This window comes from Salmo trutta, chromosome 4 (assembly GCF_901001165.1).
Source record: "Salmo trutta chromosome 4, fSalTru1.1, whole genome shotgun sequence".
NCBI classification, from domain to species: domain Eukaryota; kingdom Metazoa; phylum Chordata; class Actinopteri; order Salmoniformes; family Salmonidae; genus Salmo; species Salmo trutta.
Window position 1 is genome coordinate 38,685,352 of NC_042960.1, and position 18,744 is coordinate 38,704,095.

At 43.4% G+C, this 18,744-nt stretch overlaps 2 long non-coding RNA genes across 2 annotated transcripts; both read right to left on the bottom strand.

The window, feature by feature from the left end:
* Positions 1-1,139: 1,139 nt before the first annotated feature.
* LOC115192325 (uncharacterized) lies at positions 1,140-2,197 on the bottom strand. The gene is made up of 3 exons (XR_003877913.1): positions 2,112-2,197; positions 1,888-1,916; positions 1,140-1,555 (listed from the first exon to the last, which is right to left on the bottom strand). It is a non-coding gene; the product is annotated as an uncharacterized LOC115192325 (long non-coding RNA).
* Positions 2,198-17,290: 15,093 nt separating this feature from the next.
* On the bottom strand, positions 17,291-17,771 carry LOC115191535 (uncharacterized). The gene is made up of 2 exons (XR_003877728.1): positions 17,681-17,771; positions 17,291-17,455 (listed from the first exon to the last, which is right to left on the bottom strand). It is a non-coding gene; the product is annotated as an uncharacterized LOC115191535 (long non-coding RNA).
* Positions 17,772-18,744: the final 973 nt, after the last annotated feature.

Consider the following 18,744-nt stretch of genomic DNA (forward strand, 5'->3'; position numbering starts at 1 on the left):
TATTTAGGAGACTGTTTTACATCTTTGTTATTCAATTTTTTTATATTAAATAGTCTTCATTTGTGATTTTATATATTTTACATTTTATTAATTACATTAAATCCTTGAGTTTCCAAAATTCCAAAAGTTTACTGGTAAAGTTAGACAGTTACCAGTTAAATTCACTCTCTTTGCAACCCTAGCGTTACATAATTGCACAGTGACCCACTACTGCACAACGAGGTAACCGACGAATACATACCGAGGGGCACTGAGCATACTAAGAAGGTATCACTCGGAAAGTCAACCAGACGACACAGATTTGTTTTTATGACACTAGGATGTGTTACGTTTGCTTATGTCTCAGAACCTCCAGTTAAAGTGGCATACATACATAGACTGATATGATTAGGATTGTTCATAGCTTCCTCGTGGTGAGTTTTGAGAGTCTACCTTCTATGACACAAGGAAAGCTACTCCTGTCTCTGATTATGTAATCATGTTTTTAGGGTTTTTCTGAAAAGCTTCACTTTGACAGAAATTAGTAGGCTATACTTTTGATAAAAAGTATGTTAAACGTACAACAATTCATCAGCTAGTCAGTCTCAAACATATTGAAATACTGGTATCATTGAATATAGAAAAACAATAAAATCATTTTAATTACTTCTGACTTAACTTAGCTTATTTAGAGTAACTTATAAATCACAGTTTTAATTTATCTTGCTTATACAATTCTCTCAGTGGAATCAGTATTTAAATGCAGAAGCTGTTACTAACGCTGCCAAATAATTGGGAAGAGTTGGTTGACCAACAGCAAATACCATGCCCTACTTAGTTGTTGACATCTGTTGTTGACATCTGTTAAAAAGGTTCAATGGGTCTACATTCAAACGAATCATTGTCAACACCTCCGCTGGGTCTTATGAGAAGTACAAGGAGGTCAAACACTCTGAATATCCTAATAATAATAATATCCAAAAATGGTTGCCTTAGCGCTTCATTTTAAGAATCCTTTTCATTAACGTTTTTATATTTCACTAAGTTTATAAGATATAACAAAATGTTGTTATATCCATCGACATGATTTGTTGGACGGTACACTACAAAACCTAAACTTGAGATCACTGACTTGACATCCATGCTGCAGCGCATGCTGTTATGTCCTCTGTCTAATGGCTGGGTAAGAGTTAAAAGTAGGTATGCTTGACCCTTAACGTAGTGGGAACTGGGTCAGCTGAGTCCGCATAGTGAGACGTCTCACTTTGCTGCTCTTTGGGCTCGGGTTTGAACCAGCTGCTAAACCACCCTGACTTGTTGCTCTGATCAGAGACACACACACAGAAGGACAGACAGAGACAGATAGAGAGATAGATAGAGAGATAGATAGAGAGAGGCTCATTAAAACAAATCCCTGGTTCCTATTTGATGCTGTGACATGACGACAGGATTCAGGCTCTACCCACCTGTTTTAGTTGGATTTTGTCTGTCTCTGTGGCCTTTCCCCCCTCCGTGATGGTGACCTGGTGCCCTCCCTGCTGGCATGCCTGCTGCCCTCCATAACCATGACCATATCCTGCCACCGGCATCGTCCCAACATTCATATGGGACAATTAATGTTTTCACATGATTGATTTGATTATTTATTTATTTAGATGCAATTCAGCTCTTAGCTGAAAATGTTGTACAACTTGACAATAAACATAACCTTACTATGAGTATACACATTAAATATAGCACCCCTAACACAAACAGCAGGTGCTCAGTAAATAACTGGAAATCTTTACAAGGATTAAATTCAATGTCAAATTCAATTCAACGCTAATTCGTTTGTGGCAATGGGAGGTATGTTTGTGTATCACATGTGATGTATGTTCGGTAGTCAATAAAACTCTCCCAAGGACTCACCATGCCTGGGACAGAAGAATGATCAGACTCTAGAAGAATACAATGAAATCAAAGCATGAAGTCCTCATATCACAGTTAACGACAGAAACATGTAAGATGATTCCCAAAATTTGTGAAAAGGAGTGAACTTAAATGAGCATGTTTAATATTAAATCACTAGAAACGGGTGTGAATCATGAGTATGTTTGCTCAATCAAAACCAGGACCCTCATCCATTGTCTCACCTTCCGTGGCTGAAGGACAATCCAGTGTAGGATGCTGAGGTGCAGTCTGATGCTGAAGCTGAGCATGGGCAGTGTCTGTGTTGTGGTAACTGTAGTCCTAACCTCCCGCCACAAGGGGCACTGCAGGCTGAGTGTAAGAAGCCATGACTGGCAGCAGAGGTGGGACGTTGGTCTGCTGTGCCTGCACATGCATCACCCCTCACAGAAAGGTCACCGGTGTCTGATTCTAAATGGAAACCAAAGCAGAAACTGGGGGTGCGTTTCACATTGGTGGTGGATGAGGTAAGTTCCCCCTTACTATGTAAATGCTTTGAGCATCTGAAAAAGTGCTATATAAATCCAATAAACTAGTTATTCATTGAAATAATGATCTGGGACTGTAGGTCCCAGGTATGTATCACTACAACCACAGCTCCCCATCTAAGCAAATACATGTGTTTTAACCACAGCATCTTAATGTGGAGTGAATGTTTTGGAGGAGAGAAAAACGAGTATGGTATTGTTATTCATTTATCATTTGATTGGTAAAAAGGGATCATAATGTAGTAATTACAATGCTATCAGTGTCTATGTAAGGTCAAACATTGTGCAGGTAAAGACACGTTTAAACCAGACACTAGTCTTGCCATCTGGACTATAGTAAATACTTACCACCTAAGTAACCTTGACATAAGTGCCTACTGACATAATTTCACTCACCTGATAACCTACCAGTACCAGTGGGTTATACTGTAGGCTAATATCCATATCTATCCTAATATCCAGGCTTTAGTGAGTCCCATTTATGACCCTTACTCAATCAACAACAACAAATCCCTACTCTACACAAGGTTGTTTGTACTCAATAAATATGTTTTATACTGTAATCATCATATCCAACAGAAACAGAGGAACATGAAAACATGTGACAGAGAGACATGACGGGTACAATGACGATGCCTTGTGGTGCGGTCACCCGTATGTCCTGCTGTCTGCATCGCAGCTGCTGTAGCCAGCCAGGGTCCTGTCCAGGCCTGTCGTCAGCTGTGTCACTGAGTTGTCCCATTCCCTCACACTGATTCAGCCGCTCTGCCAGCTGAGGGGAGAGGACACACGCACACACACAGAGGGGAAAGTGCGGAGCAAACACACACACGCACACACACCGTTAGTCTTTTTTTAGGCACTACTGTTCAGTAGATTAGGGGCCCAAAATCGGCAACTGGTTTTAGCCACGGGCCCAATTTTCTTGTTGTTGCATATAATAGCAGCCCCAAAAATAGGCTTACACTACAAATTGAACAACATTTTAAACACATCTGGTTAGTATATTATCAATTCGACAATAAAATAATAATTTTGATCTGATTACACTGATAAAAATCACACACACACAAAAATCAGCTTTCAATGAAGAGAAAATGTCGCTTTAAAAAAGTCTAATAAGAAAGGATGACAATGAAAATAGAATTTTCAGGGAAGAACGGATCGAGAAATATTTATTCTTATCATATTTCTCCAATGTCAAACCAGAGGTGTCTTGTTTGCAACGAAACTGTCGCTGTTTGCAAATAATTAAATATTAGACATTCTTATGAATCTAAACATGGTAACCTACTTAAAAAAATATTGCCTTTCCACCCAGACAGAGGCCTGACCGACACAGAAAAATTTAAGCTTCAACTTCTGGCTTCTCGTCTGTTACTTAACCCAACAACAGAAGGTCATTGGCGCATTCCTAAAAGCTACCTGGGTATAAACATCTTATCTTTTCACAGTGAATAGCTCAATTTATAGAGACAGAATAGCAAAGTAAATGGTTTGTCTCCTTGTCTTCTCGAATATAGAAGGCCAGAGCTCAGCTTCAAAATAAGACTAACTAAAGATATCACCATATACCTCGGAATCTTGGGCATTTTAAAGCTATTTTCTAGCATATGGCATCACAGAGTTAAGCATTTTTATAGAACGTTTTATATAATCAGGTGCCATTTTAAGATAACAAGGAGTATCCTTTGACATTTTCTTTAACAAAGGGTATGCCTTACCCTCAAATACCCTCACAATTCGAGCTCTGGTTTTAACCAAACACACCAAGCCCTTCACAGACAAAAAGGTATTTAAGGAGTGCATGGTGAGATGACAGTATTGGAGGATTTGGCTTAGTACAAATCTATGGATACCATAATTGTGTCTGTCAAACAGGTAGGCCTACCTCTTATTTCTTAAATAGGAAGAAATAGGCTCCAACACAAAGCCCTCTTGCTGTTACTGAAGTTGAATTCAAATTGAGAAATGTTTTGAAATTAATGAATCAAATTACTTTCAGTACCATGCGCTGCCTACCTCGGTTTGATTACGCCGTGGCCACCGCTTCACGTTTCAGCACTACAAAGCTGTCCACCCAACTGCCTTATTAGTTGACTGTTTCCTGCACTCTCTCTCCTTATGAATTTGAGTTCAAATGTAACTTTTGCATAATTCAGGTGAGTTAACTTCCTTTTTGGGACATAACTTTTGGGACATTTTGCATTGTTTTATATTCATATTTAATAAGGGGGATTTAGGGGCCAAAATAAATTCCTGGCTTGCCCCGCGGCCGCCTCTTGCCAACCCCTGCCATATGATCTAAAAGGTGATTTACTCTGAGATGGTTTATGAATACAGGCACTAAAGTGATTGGATACTAGGAATGCACTTTGGCATAAAATGTGTTTATGAAATGTACAGTAAATGTCAGAGTACGCTACCTTCATAACCTCTCCCTGAAGACTGTGTTTAGAGTATGTTTGGATGTGCATAGATTAGGCGTGTATGAATGTATACTGTAGGTCAGCGTATCAGATGTTTATATGTCAGAGGTCCATGGTGAAGTGCTATGACTTGATAAGCTCTCCCAGCAGCACCATGCAGAGCTCCTGCAGTCTGAGTAAAGACATCCCTATCACCTTACAATAGTGATAGGCCTGGGATGCCAGCCCAATATCCAGCAAACGGCACACATACAGGAACTTATACACCTGGTAAAGAGAAAACAGGTTGGAACAACACTATAACATAACTTGCAGAAGTTATACACCTGGTAACAACACAACCAAAATATGTTTTCACTGTCTCCTGCACTGTAAAACATTTATTGTAATTTCTACAGTAAAATACTGGCAGCACAGTAGCCAGTAGGTTACTGTACATTTATAGTAAATTAATGGCAGCACAAAAGGCAGTAAATTACTGTAGATTTACAGAACCTTTACCGAAACACAAATTTACAGCATATTACTGGAACACCAGACTACAGAAACATGCTGTATTTATAGAATTTACAGTGCATTACTGTAAGCACAGTGGTTAGTAAACATTTACAGTGCAGGCAGCTATTACCAATGATCAGCAGTATTTTGGTTACATGTACTTGATATAGGTACTTCAATAGTATCAATACCTATAATGTCATTTGTAGTTCACTAGCCTGACCTACAATCCATGCATTTTGTAACAGTTTAATTAAAATACATGTATTTTGTATTTTATAAACTTGCAAGTAGCGCACTTAACTGCAACAACATTCTCGTTAATGGTAACATAATCTTTTTACTTGCTATGACTGTGATATGTTCTTGTTTATCTACCTTTGTTTAATTAATTGACTGTAAGTCCCTCTGGATAAGAGCGTCTGCTAAATGATCAAAATGTAAATGTAAAGCACATTGCTGGGTATTATTCTAATGAGCTCTGCCTCCAAACAAGGCCAAATTTGATCAAAACGCAAATAGTTTGAGGGCGGAGCTCATTAGAATAATACCCAGCAGTGTGCTTTGCAAGTGTTCATTTTTACATTTACACTTTGGTCATTTAGCAGATGCTCTTGTCCAGTCAGTGCATTAAACTAAATAAAACATTTTGTAACCATTACTGAGAATGTTGTTCTAGTTAAAGATATTCAAGGTATTTTGTTTATTATTGTAATGTGCACAGTAACTTGTGACCAGTCTCCTATAAGTTGCTGTAATATCAGAGCAACAATACACTAACATTTCCTACTATACTGTAAGAAAGTAAATACTACTGTAATTGTAATATTGGTATTTTACTGTAATTAAATGGGATTTGTACAAACAGGTTGGCTGCTGGCTATTGTATATTACTGTCACGCCCTGATCTGTTTCACCTGTTCCTGTGATTGTCTCCATCCCCTCCAGGTGTCGCTTATTCTCCCCAGTGTATTTATCCCTGTGTTTCCTGTCTCTCAGTGCCAGTTCATCTTGTATGTTTGTCAAGTCAACCAGCGTGTTTTTCCCATTCTCCCTTTGCTATTCTCTTTTTGATAGTCTTCCCAGTTTTGACCCCTGCCTGACTCTGGACTTCTATCCTGCCTGCCTGATCATCCTGCCTGCCCTGACTTTGATTCTGCCTGTCCTTCGGCACCTTTTGAACTCTGAACTGGTTTTGATCCTTTTGCCTGTCCACAACCATTCTCTTGCCTTACCCTATTGGATTATTAAATATTGTAAGACTCCAACCATCTGCCTTCTGTGTCTGCATCTGGGTCTCGCCTTGTGTCGTGATAATTACAGCATACAGTATATTTGGGGTTTTACATCACTTTCATTTCTAGAGGCATAAACAAATGCTTAAAAACTGGCTGTGATTACAGGGCAAATCAGACCAAAAGGACTTGGCAAAACACTTAACCAGTAAAGGTCAATTTATTTGGCTAATCCAAAGTTCATTACAGCTTAACATTTTAAAAATTGTTTAAATTCAATCCATCATTTATTTAAAATTCAAAATAATAAACAACTCAAACAATAAGCAATCACTTCAAATGAGGCAAACAAATGGTCACCCAACAAAACAAAAGCAATCAATCAGTAAAGGTTTAAGACATAAATCAACTCTGATCTATCCCCTAAACAGATAAAATTGTTCAGGCACTACTACTTATCAGTTCATTTGGTAGAGCATTCTCACTAAAGGGTGCAACAAATATGGCCACTTACAAGTCACGCATCCAAATATGTTAATGAGCCAGCGATTCTTTCCCCTCCCGCAACATTTTTCCACAATGGACCATATATTACAGAATACTGCAGTAAATATACAGCAAACCAGTACTTTATTATTAAATTGTATTGCAAGTGAATATGTAATATACCACTTAATATACCAATATACCATGTAATTATACCACTTGCACGTCTAGAGGCCGAAACAAATGCTTCTAAACTGGCAGTGACTACAGAGCAAAACCGATCAAAACCGATCAAAAGGACAAGGCTAAACACACACCCATTAAAGGTTTAAGATATAATAGCACTCTGCTCTGTCCCCTGTACTCATTAAATTAATAAAGAACTACTACCACATTTCTTTGTTCTCCTCCTGTCGTGTCCCGTGTATATATATATATTTACATACTTTCTTCGCATATCTTTTTACATATTTGTTTCTAAAAACTCAACCTCAAAACACTCTCCTGCAACCCGCCTCATCAATTAAAAAAAAAGTATTATTTACCTCAAATCTGAAATCCACAACAGAAGCTAGCCAGATGCTAGCCATTTCACTGGCTAACGTTGGAGTTCAGCTAGCCACGGTTAGCGGTCCTCAGCTATCCATTAGCTCGAAAAGCTATCGCCAGCTTTTGTACAGCGCGACTCAGACGAGAGCATACCAGACATATTCTCTCTCCATATCCCCGGATTTCTACCGCAGGCTCTGGACATTTACACCTGGATCTTGCAGCGAGCTAGCTGCTACCTGAGTGACTATTGGCAAACGTCGGTCCTGGAGCTAACATAAATTATTCCGGAGCTAGCCAGCTGAAGAGTTCCTTCAGCCACTCCTGGGCTACGACCACCTATCCGGACCCGTTTTTACTGCCGATGTGGAGCCCCATCGGGCCTTCACGACTGGACTGCCGACATTATCTGCCCGAGGGAGTTATCCAACTGGCCCCTCCGTCGCGACGTAACCTGAATGCCCATCTGCGGCCCGCTAATTCGTTAGCTATCTTATCGGCTGCTGTCTGAATAGGTCTATCGGACAGCTTTCTTGGGCCACTATAACTATAACTATTTTGACAATTGGACCGGTCCCCCCTACCACACGGAACCCCACTAATCTACTGACGGAAACGCACGAGGTGGCTAAAAACAGACCTCCCTCCATCTTCTACCAGCTTGCTACGTATGGCTCGGCTAGCTATCTAATTCTCACTGGACCCTTTGATCACTCGGCTAAGCATGCCTCTCCTTAATGTCAATATGCCTTGTCCATTGCTGTTCTGGTTAGTGTTTATTGGCTAATTTCACTGTAGAGTTTCTAGCCCTGCTCATTATACCTTATCCAACCTCTCAGTTCCTCCACCCACACATGCTATGACATCTTCTGGTTTCAATTATGTTTCTAGAGACAATATCTCTCTCATCATCACTAAATGCCTAGGTTTACCTCCACTGTATTCTCATCCTACCATACCTTTATCTGTACATTATACCTTGAAGCTATTTTATCGCCCCAGAAACCTGCTTCTTTTTCTCTCCATTCCGGACGTCACAGACGACCAATTCTTTTAGCTTTTAGCCGTACCCTTATCCTCATCCTTCTCTGTTCATCTGGTGATGTTGAGGTGAATCCAGGCCCTGCAGTGCCTAGCTCCACTCCTACTCCCCAGGTGCTCTCTTTTGATGACTTCTGTAACCGTAATAGCCTTGGTTTCATGCGTGTTAACATTAGGAGCCTCCTCCCTAAGTTTGTTTTATTCACTGCTTTAGCACACTCTGCCAACCCGGATGTCCTAGCCGTGTCTGAATCCTGGCTTAGGAAGTCCACCAAAAACTCTGAAATCTTCATCCCTAACTACAACGTTTTCAGACAAGATAGAACGGCCAAAGGGGGCGGTGTTGCAATCTATTTTCGAGATAGCCAGCAGAGTTCTGTCCTACTATCCAGGTCTGTTCCCTAACAATTTGAACTTCTATTTTTAAAAATCCATCTCTCTAAAAACAAGTCTCTTACCTTTGCCGCCTGATATACTCCATCCTCGGCCCCCAGCTGTGCTCTGGACACCATATGTGAACTGATTGCACCCCATCTATCTTCTGAGCTCGTGCTACTAGGTGACCGAAACTGGGACATGCTTAACACCCCAGCCATCCTATAATCCAAGCTTGATGCCCTCAATCTCACACAAATTGATGCCCTCAATCTCACCCCAAAGCCGTAAACACTGGCACCCTCATAGATATCATCCTAACCAACTTGCCCTCTAAATACACCTCTGCTGTTTTCAACCAAGATCTCAGCGATCACTGCCTCATTGCCTGCGTCCGTAATGGGTCCGCGGTCAAATGACCTCCACTCATCACTGTCAAACGCTCCCTAAAACACTTTAGCGAGCAGGCCTTTCTAATCAACCTGGCCCGGATATCCTGGAAGGATATTGACCTCATCCCGTCAGTAGAGGATGCCTGGTTATTTTTTTTAAATGCCTTCCTCACCATCTTAAATAAGCATGCAAAAAATCTAGAACCAGGAACAGATATAGCCCTTGGTTCTCCCCAGACCTGACTGCCCTTATCCAACATAAAAACATCCTGTGGCATTCTGCATTAGCATTGAACAGCCCCAGTGATATGCAACTTTTCAGGAAAGTTAGAAACCAATATACACAGGCAGTTAGAAAAGCCAAGGCTAGCTTTTTCAAGCAGAAATTTGCTTCCTGCAACACAAATTCAAAAAAGTTCTGGGACATTGTAAAGTCCATGGAGAATAAGACCACCTCCTCCCAACTGCCCACTGCACTGAGGATAGGAAACTCTGTCACCACCCATAAACCCACTATAATTGAGAATTTCAATAAGCATTTTTCTACGGCTGGCCATGCTTTCCGCCTGGCTACCCCTACTGCAGTCAACAGCACTGCACCCCCCACAGCAACTCACCCAAGCCTTCCCCATATCTCCTTCACCCAAATCCAGATAGCTGATGTTATGAAAGAGCTGCAAAATCTGGACCCCTACAAATCAGCCGGGCTAGACAATCTGGACCCTTTCTTTCTTAAATTATCTGCTGAAATGATTGCAACCCCTATTACTAGCCTGTTCAACCTCTCTTTCGTGCTGCCGTATTCATTGACCTGGCCAAAGCTTTCGACTCTGTCAATCGCCACATCCTCACCACATCCTCATCCTCAGACTCAATAGCCTTGGTTTCTCAAACGATTGCATCGCCTGGTTCACCAACTACTTCTCTGATAGAGTTCAGTGTGTCAAATCCGAGGGCCTGTTGTCCGGACCTCTGGCAGTCTCTATGGGGGTGCCACAGGGTTCAATTCTCGGGCCGACTCTTTTCTCTGTATACATCAATGATGTTGCTCTCGCTGCTGGTGATTCTCTGATCCACCTCTAAGCAGACGACACCATTCTATATACTTCTGGCCCTTCTTTGGACACTGTGTTAACTACCCTCCAGACGAGCTTCAATGCCATACAACTCTCCTTCTGTAGCCTCCAACTGCTCCTAAATACAAGTAAAACTAATTGCATGCTCTTCAACCGATCTCTGCCTGCACCTGCCCGCCATCACTACTCTGGACGGTTCTGACTTAGAATATGTGGACAACTACAAATACCTTGGTGTCTGGTTAGACTGTAAACTCTCCTTCCAGACTCACATCAAACATCTCCAATCCAAAACTGACCATCCTACCGATCCTCGACTTCGGCGATGTCATTTACAAAATAGCCTCCAATACCCTACTCAACAAACTGGATGCAGTCTATCACAGTACCATCCGTTATGTCACCAAAGCCCCATATACTACCCACCACTGCGACCTGTACGCTCTCGTTGGCTGGCCTTCGCTTCATAATCGTCGCCAAACCCACTGGCTCCAGGTCATCTACAAGACCCTGCTAGGTAAAGTCCCCCCTTATCTCCGTTCACTGGTCACCATAGCAGCACCCACCTGTAGCACGCGCTCCAGCAGGTATATCTCGCTGGTCACCCCCAAAGCCAATTCCTCCTTTGGCCGTCTCTCCTTCCAGTTCTCTGCTGCCAATGACTGGAACGAACTACAAAAATCTCTGAAACTGGAAACACTTATCTCCCTCACTAGCTTTAAGCACCAGCTGTCAGAGCAGCTCACAGATCACTGCACCTGTACATAGCCCATCTATAATTTAGCCCAAACAACTACCTCTTCCCCTACTGTATTTATTTATTTTATTTATTTTGCTCCTTTGCTCCCCATTATTTCTATTTCTACATTGCACTTTCTTCTACTATAAATCTACCATTGCAGTGTTTTACTTGCTATATTGTATTTACTTTGCCACCATGGCCTTTTTTTTGCCTTTACCTCCCTTATCTCACCTCATTTGCTCACATTGTATATAGACATATTTTTCTACTGTATGATTGACTGTATGTTTGTTTTACTCCATGTGTGACTCTGTGTTTTTGTATGTTGTCGAACTGCTTTGCTTTATCTTGGCCAGGTCGCAAATGTAAATGAGAACTTGTTCTCAACTTGCCTACCTGGTTAAATAAATGTGAAATAAATGTAAAAAAACAAAAAAACATTTCAGTTAAATTGGTACAGCACTCTCACTAACGGGTTGCATATTGCAAAATATGTTAATGGGCCAGAGATATATAATACAAATGTGTCACGGTCGTCGTCGGTTAAGGAGGACCAAAACGCAGCAGGCATGCGATTGTTCATTTTGAACATTTATTAAACTCCAAAATGAACATACAAAAATAACAACAAAAAAAACGAAACCACGAACAAACAACAAACAGTCTGGCAAAGCCTAAGGCTCAACACAGAACAATCACCCACGAATCACAAACACAAACACACCCCAATATATGGGACTCTCAATCAAAGGCAGATAGACAACACCTGCCTTCAACTGAGAGTCCCAACCCCAATCAACACAACATAGAAACACACTCACCAGACTACACATAGAAATACATAAACAGACTATAAACCAAAACCCCGGAAATACTACATCAAACACCCTTTAAACAAACACACCACCCTGAACCAGATAAAACAAATACCCTCTGCCACGCCCTGACCAAACTACAAAACAATTAACCTTATATACTGGCCAGGACGTGACAGTACCCCCCCCTTAAAGGTGCTACCCCGGAAGCACCTTAACAAAAAATAATCCCAAAAAACACAAAAAATAAAAATTCCCCTTTTCTAAAGGGAGGGAAGGGAGGGTGGCTGCCGTCAACGACGGCACTGTGCTACACCCCCCCTCCCCAACCCACCTATTTCTGGAGGTGGCTCCGGCTCAGGCCGTTCCAGGCTGTCTGGGCAGTCTGGCAGCTCGGGACAGTCTGGGCAGTCTGGCCGCTCGGGACAGTCTGGGCAGTCTGGCAGCTCGGGACAGTCTGGGCAGTCTGGCAGCTCGGGACAGTCTGGGCAGTCTGGCAGCTCGGGACAGTCTGGGCAGTCTGGCCGCTCGGGACAGTCTGGGCAGTCTGGCCACTCGGGACTGTCTGGGCAGTCTGGCCACTCGGGACAGTCTGGGCAGTCTGGCCACTCCGGCAGTTCAGGGCAGTCTGGCCACTCCGGCAGTTCAGGGCAGTCTGGCCACTCCGGCAGTTCGGCCACTCCGGCAGTTCAGGGCAGTCTGGCCACTCCGGCAGTTCAGGGCAGTCTGGCCACTCCGGCAGTTCAGGGCAGTCTGGCCACTCCGGCAGTTCAGGGCAGTCTGGCCACTTCGGCAGTTCAGCGCAGTCTGGCCACTCCGGCAGTTCAGCGCAGTCTGGCCACTCCGGCAGTTCAGCGCAGTCTGGCCACTCCGGCAGTTCAGCGCAGTCTGGCCACTCCGGCAGTTCAGCGCAGTCTGACCACTCCGGCAGTTTAGCGCAGTCTGACCACTCCGGCGACTGTTGACTGGCGGGCAGCTCCGACGACTGTTGACTGGTGGGCAGCTCCGACGACTGTTGACTGGCGGGCAGCTCTGACGACTGTTGACTGGCGGTGCTGGGTTTACGCACTTGAAGGCTAGTGCGGGGAGCGGGAACAGGACGAGTCGGACTGGGTTGACGCACTTCCGGGTCCGCACGAGAGACAGGAGCTGGAAACCCAGGGCTATGGAGGCGCACAGCCGGTCTAGATCTTACCTCCTGCACAACCCGCCTTGGCTGGATGGAACTAGTAGCCCTGTACGAGCGGGGTGCTCGTACAGGGCAGACTGGGCTGTGCAGGGGCCTGATGGTAGCCGTGCGTAGAGCGGGAGTTGGGTAGCCTGGTCCTCGGAGGCGTACCGGCGACCAGATGCGCTGCGCAGGCATCCTCCTACCAGGCTGGATGCCCGCTCTAGCACGGCACCTGCGAGGGGCTGGAATAACTCGCACCGGACTGTGCGTGCGTATGGGTGAGATAGTGCGCTTCTCAGCGAAACATAGCGCTCTCCACCCCATACGCTCCTCCATATAACCACGGGTAGCTGGCTTCCGGCTCTTCCTTCGCCTAGCCAAACTACCCGTGTGCCCCCCCAAAAACAATTCTTGGGGGTGCCTCTCGTGCTTCTCCCTCAGCGCGTCCATGGCCTCGTACCTCCGCCTCTCTGCCTTGGCTGCCTCAATTTCCCACTGCGGGCGGCGATACTCCCCAGCCTGGTGCCAAGGTCCGGCCCCGTCCAGAACTTCCTCCCAAGTCCATTTCTCCCGCCAGTCCAACTCGAAATCCGTCTGCTCCTTCCTCTGCTGCTTGGTCCATCGTTGGTGGGTGATTCTGTCACGGTCGTCGTCGGTTAAGGAGGACCAAAACGCAGCAGGCATGCGATTGTTCATTTTGAACATTTATTAAACTCCAAAATGAACATACAAAAATAACAAAAAAAAACGAAACCACGAACAAACAACAAACAGTCTGGCAAAGCCTAAGGCTCAACACAGAACAATCACCCACGAATCACAAACACAAACACACCCCAATATATGGGACTCTCAATCAAAGGCAGATAGACAACACCTGCCTTCAACTGAGAGTCCCAACCCCAATCAACACAACATAGAAATACACTCACCAGACTACACATAGAAATACATAAACAGACTATAAACCAAAACCCCGGAAAAACTACATCAAACACCCTTTAAACAAACACACCACCCTGAACCACATAAAACAAATACCCTCTGCCACGCCCTGACCAAACTACAAAACAATTAACCTTATATACTGGCCAGGACGTGACAAAATGGAATACCATCCTATTAATCCCTATTGAGATGTTATACATCTGACACATTACTGGATAAATTATATTTGCTTAAACACTCACAAAAATACCAAAATGAATATCAACTACCTGGAAGGAGGGGATACTGAAGAATGTATCTCCAAGTCGTTGGCAGTACTCTAATAACTCAGTGCACCGAATGGCAGAACTCCTTGAATGAGAGACTGTATGGGAGGAATACACATTCTGTAACATATTATCCCACATTATTTGTAAACATGATAGCCAGAGTGTTTAAAGCTGTCATCAAGGCAAAGGGTGGCTCCTTTGAAGAATCTCAAATATAAAATATATATATAGGGACCCCCTAAATAATTAAATATTCACTATTAGCAGTTGCTGAATTTATTTTCAATACGATTCAACGATAAAGTACTGTATTGCTGTTTTGATATACAGTACCAGTCAAAGTACCAGTCTACTCATTCAAGGGTTTTTTTTTGACAGCTTTGCACACGCTTGGCATTCCTCAACCAGCTTCACCTGGAATGCTTTTCCAACAGTCTTGAAAGAGTTCCCACATATGCTGAGCACTTATTGGCTGCTTTTCCATCACTCTGCAGTCCAACTCATCCCAAACCATCTCAATTGGGTTGAATATGGTCACTCTGACAGAGCTCCAGAATTCCTCTGTGGAGATGGGAGAACCTTCCAGAAGGACAACCATCTCTGCAGCACTCCACCAATCAGGCCTTTATGGTAGAGTGGCCAGATGGAAGTCACTCCTCAGTAAAAGGCGCATGACAGCCCGCTTGGAGGTTTCCAAAAGACAACTAAAGGACTCTCAGACCATGAGAAACTAGATTCTTTGGTCTGATGAAGCCAAGATTGAACCCTATGGCTTGAATGCTAAGTGTCATGTCTGGAGGAAACCTGGCACCATCACTACGGTGAAGCATGGTGGTGGCAGCATCATGCTGTGGGGATGTTTTTCAGAGGCAGGGACTGGGATACTATTCAGGATCAAGGGAAAGATGAACGGAGGAATTTTACAGAGAGATCCTTGATGAAAACCTGCTCCAGAGTGCTCAGGACCTCAGACTGGGGAGAAGGTTCCCCTTCCAACAGGACAACAACCCTAAGAACACAGCCAAGACAACGCAAGAGTAGCTTTGGGACAAGTTTCTGAATGTCCTTGAGTGGCCCAGCCAGAGCCTGGACTTGAACCCGATCAAACATCTCTGGAGAGACCTGAAAATAGCTGTGCAGCCTGTTTTTGCTTTGTCATTATGGGTTATTGTGTGTAGATTGATAAGGGGGAAAAATTATATATATACATATATATACTCTTCCCAGCCTCACTCCTCACCCCCCCAGCCTCTCCTTATCACTTACACGCAGCCTCACTCCTCCCCCCTCATACTCGTCTCCATCCACCGCTCCTTCCCAGGCTGGGAATTCCCAGCTCCATCCAACTCCTCCACTCATGTGGCCTCACTGGCCCCAAAAACACATTCTCTCTCTGGGCATGGATGCACTGCTGATTATGCAGTATGAAGAGTTGGGTTACGATGTCAAGCAGTTCACAAGGATATTATGATATAGTCTATCTCTGTGTATTATTGACTGGGCAGTTCACAGGGTTCACAACAGGAAAAGCCTTGCTTAGATTATTATAGGAAGAAGACAACAGCTGTCAGTGAGTGACCAAAGTACTGCAGGATAGAAACAGTGTATATGTCCCAAATAGCACCCTATTCCCTACATAGTGTGCCACTTTCAACCAGGATCCGTAGGGCTCTGGTCAAAGTAATGCACTATGTAGGGAATAAGGTGCCATTTGGGACAAAGGCAATATATAGAGATTTTACTTATGACAGTCTGGAGAAAGATCAATCTTGTAGGAATTAATTAAAGACTTAATACCCCTATAAGGGGGTGTTTATGACCTGTAAAAAGTTCCACTGAAAACAAAATATCAAACAGTCAATTCAATTTACTATGTGGACAAATATTCTATATCTATGTTGTAATGTCTCAGAGATAATGCTGCTCCATGCACTCACCTGTTCAACACAGTGATGTAGAACCTGTTGTCCATCTTGCTGGCCAGGAACAGGGCGTGTCCCCACAGTCCACTCTTCATGGCCGACTCTAGGGCCTCCTGTGAAAGAACCATAAAGATGATGTGGAGGAGATGTGAATGAGGCTTGGAGGAACCGTGGAGGGAGGCATGGGGAGGCGTGAAGGAACGATGGGAAGGTGTGGGGGAGGTGTGAAGGAATTGTGGGGGAGACGTGGGGAGGTGTGAAGGTGTAAGGGAGATGTGGGGGAGCTAGCAGAGGGGGATCTGTGAGCCTAAAGTATCTGGAGGAGACATGAGGCATGGGGAGTTATGATGGAGGCATAGGGCAGGGGTGAAGGAGGTGTGAAAAAACATGGAGGAGACGTGGAAGGGTTGCAGAAGAACACAGTGTCAGAGGTCAGTGTTGGAGGAGTAAGAGGATAGTCGTGGTGTAACATTAGTCAGACAGTAATGTGTCAACTATGCTGTCTTCGTGGTTTTAATCAGTGTCATACACTATCTATTACTCTCAGAATACATAGGAGACTACTTTTAACCATTAATCTTACTAAATATTTCTGATATAAATAGAGGGGAACAGTGACCGAAAGACCGAAAGAGCGAGAGAGACAGACAGACAGACAGACAGACAGACAGACAGACAGACAGACTGAGACAGGGACAGAGAGATTACCCTGACCTTCTTCCGTCCAGCCAGGAGGAGCTTGGCGTATCCCTGCATGTCCTCTGTGAACTCAGCCAAACAGACACTAGTGGCTGCCCCTGTTAGTAGGTCTGCTCCATCCAAGGGGTTTGTCTCAGGACTGGGGCCCTCGCTCAGATCTATGAGGGTAATATAAAAATGTAACATTTTTCATCATTAGCAATTATTTACAGGATTTATTTTTTTTTTACTTAACATAACATGTCCTGTAGACACAAAACATCTCCCTCAGTACGTGTGGTGTTGTGTCCTCTACCTATTAGGGAAGGGCCTCTGAGCCTTCACTGCCCCCTGAACCACCTTGGCCCTGAGAGTTCCTCATCAGCAGCTCTGCCATGTCTGAACCAACAATATGCTGAATGAATCCAGGGAGATTAAAAATAGGGTAATGTTAGAATGAGTTTGTGGGTGGGCACAGCGCTTCACAGATAATGCTGCTAATCCAAATGCCACAGACTGGGAAAACAATAGATGATTGTTGCGTATAGTTTGGACCATCTTGGACAATTTGTGATATTTCAAGAGTTTTGAGACAAAGGGGTTTCACCTAATATAAGAGCGTGAAGAGATGTACACCTACTCCGTTTTGGCTGCACAGCAGTACAAGTAGATTCCAAAGGAGGCCGGCAGAGCCCTTGTCATGCAGGCGTCTGCCCTCTGGTGGACAAAAGACATGGCCTCTACTTTGTGCAGGTCTTCCCTTTAAAGGAGGAGAAGAAACTCAAACTAAAAGTAACACACAGATAAGATTCATAAACCACGCTTCTATCCACAGTTTCTATGTGAGTAAAGTCATACCGTATACATGTTTTTTGACATGGTGAGATCTTTTTGTTTCTGTAATGTTAATTATGAAAGAAATGGTGGTGGAAACGCCTTTATGCGGAAATATTCCTATAATAACCATCATACCGAAGTAAACTTGGAGTCACACAAGGATATGGTGTGTGGTCTTCCCACTATGACTCGGGAAACCATCCAGTTTATTAGGCTACAGATTAAATAAATGATGGCAAACTTCGCAGGGTGTTGAAAGTACACAGTGATCTCCTTTCCAATAGATATTGAGGGTCTTATACTGGTGACATGATGATTGATGCTTGACTGACATTTTGCAAATAAAAATATTCTTGCTCTTCTCCATAATAATCTCATCATGTAGACTAGCCTACCTGCACTGTCTCTGCGAGCTGTTGGCTAGAGCACACATGCAAAGACCAGAGTAGGCACATTTGCTATTTAACACAACAGTTTTTGTGACAAAACTATCGGTAGAGTTGAAAATGCGATGGAAACCCTTTGAATGTTTATTCGGTACATGAAAACTTAAGCGAAAAAGTACAATTTGCGTACAATACATCATCACGCAATGCTTTTAATAACCGCAAGTGGAAACACACCACTGGTGGGAAAATACTTTGATTTTCTTTATGCAGATTTTAGAATATTTGCATGAAAACCTGTAGCCAATTGAATGGAAACCTAGCTACTGACACAATTATGACAGTAAACCGTCATGTTTTCCATACATTTCAGTTGCCTGTTTTTAGTGACTCTAGAACAGTTTTGTGAGTTGTGGGGAAACAAAAAACTAATTGTTGGGAGTAGTTATTTGGTCAGTGTTTTCTACTTTGCATGCATGGC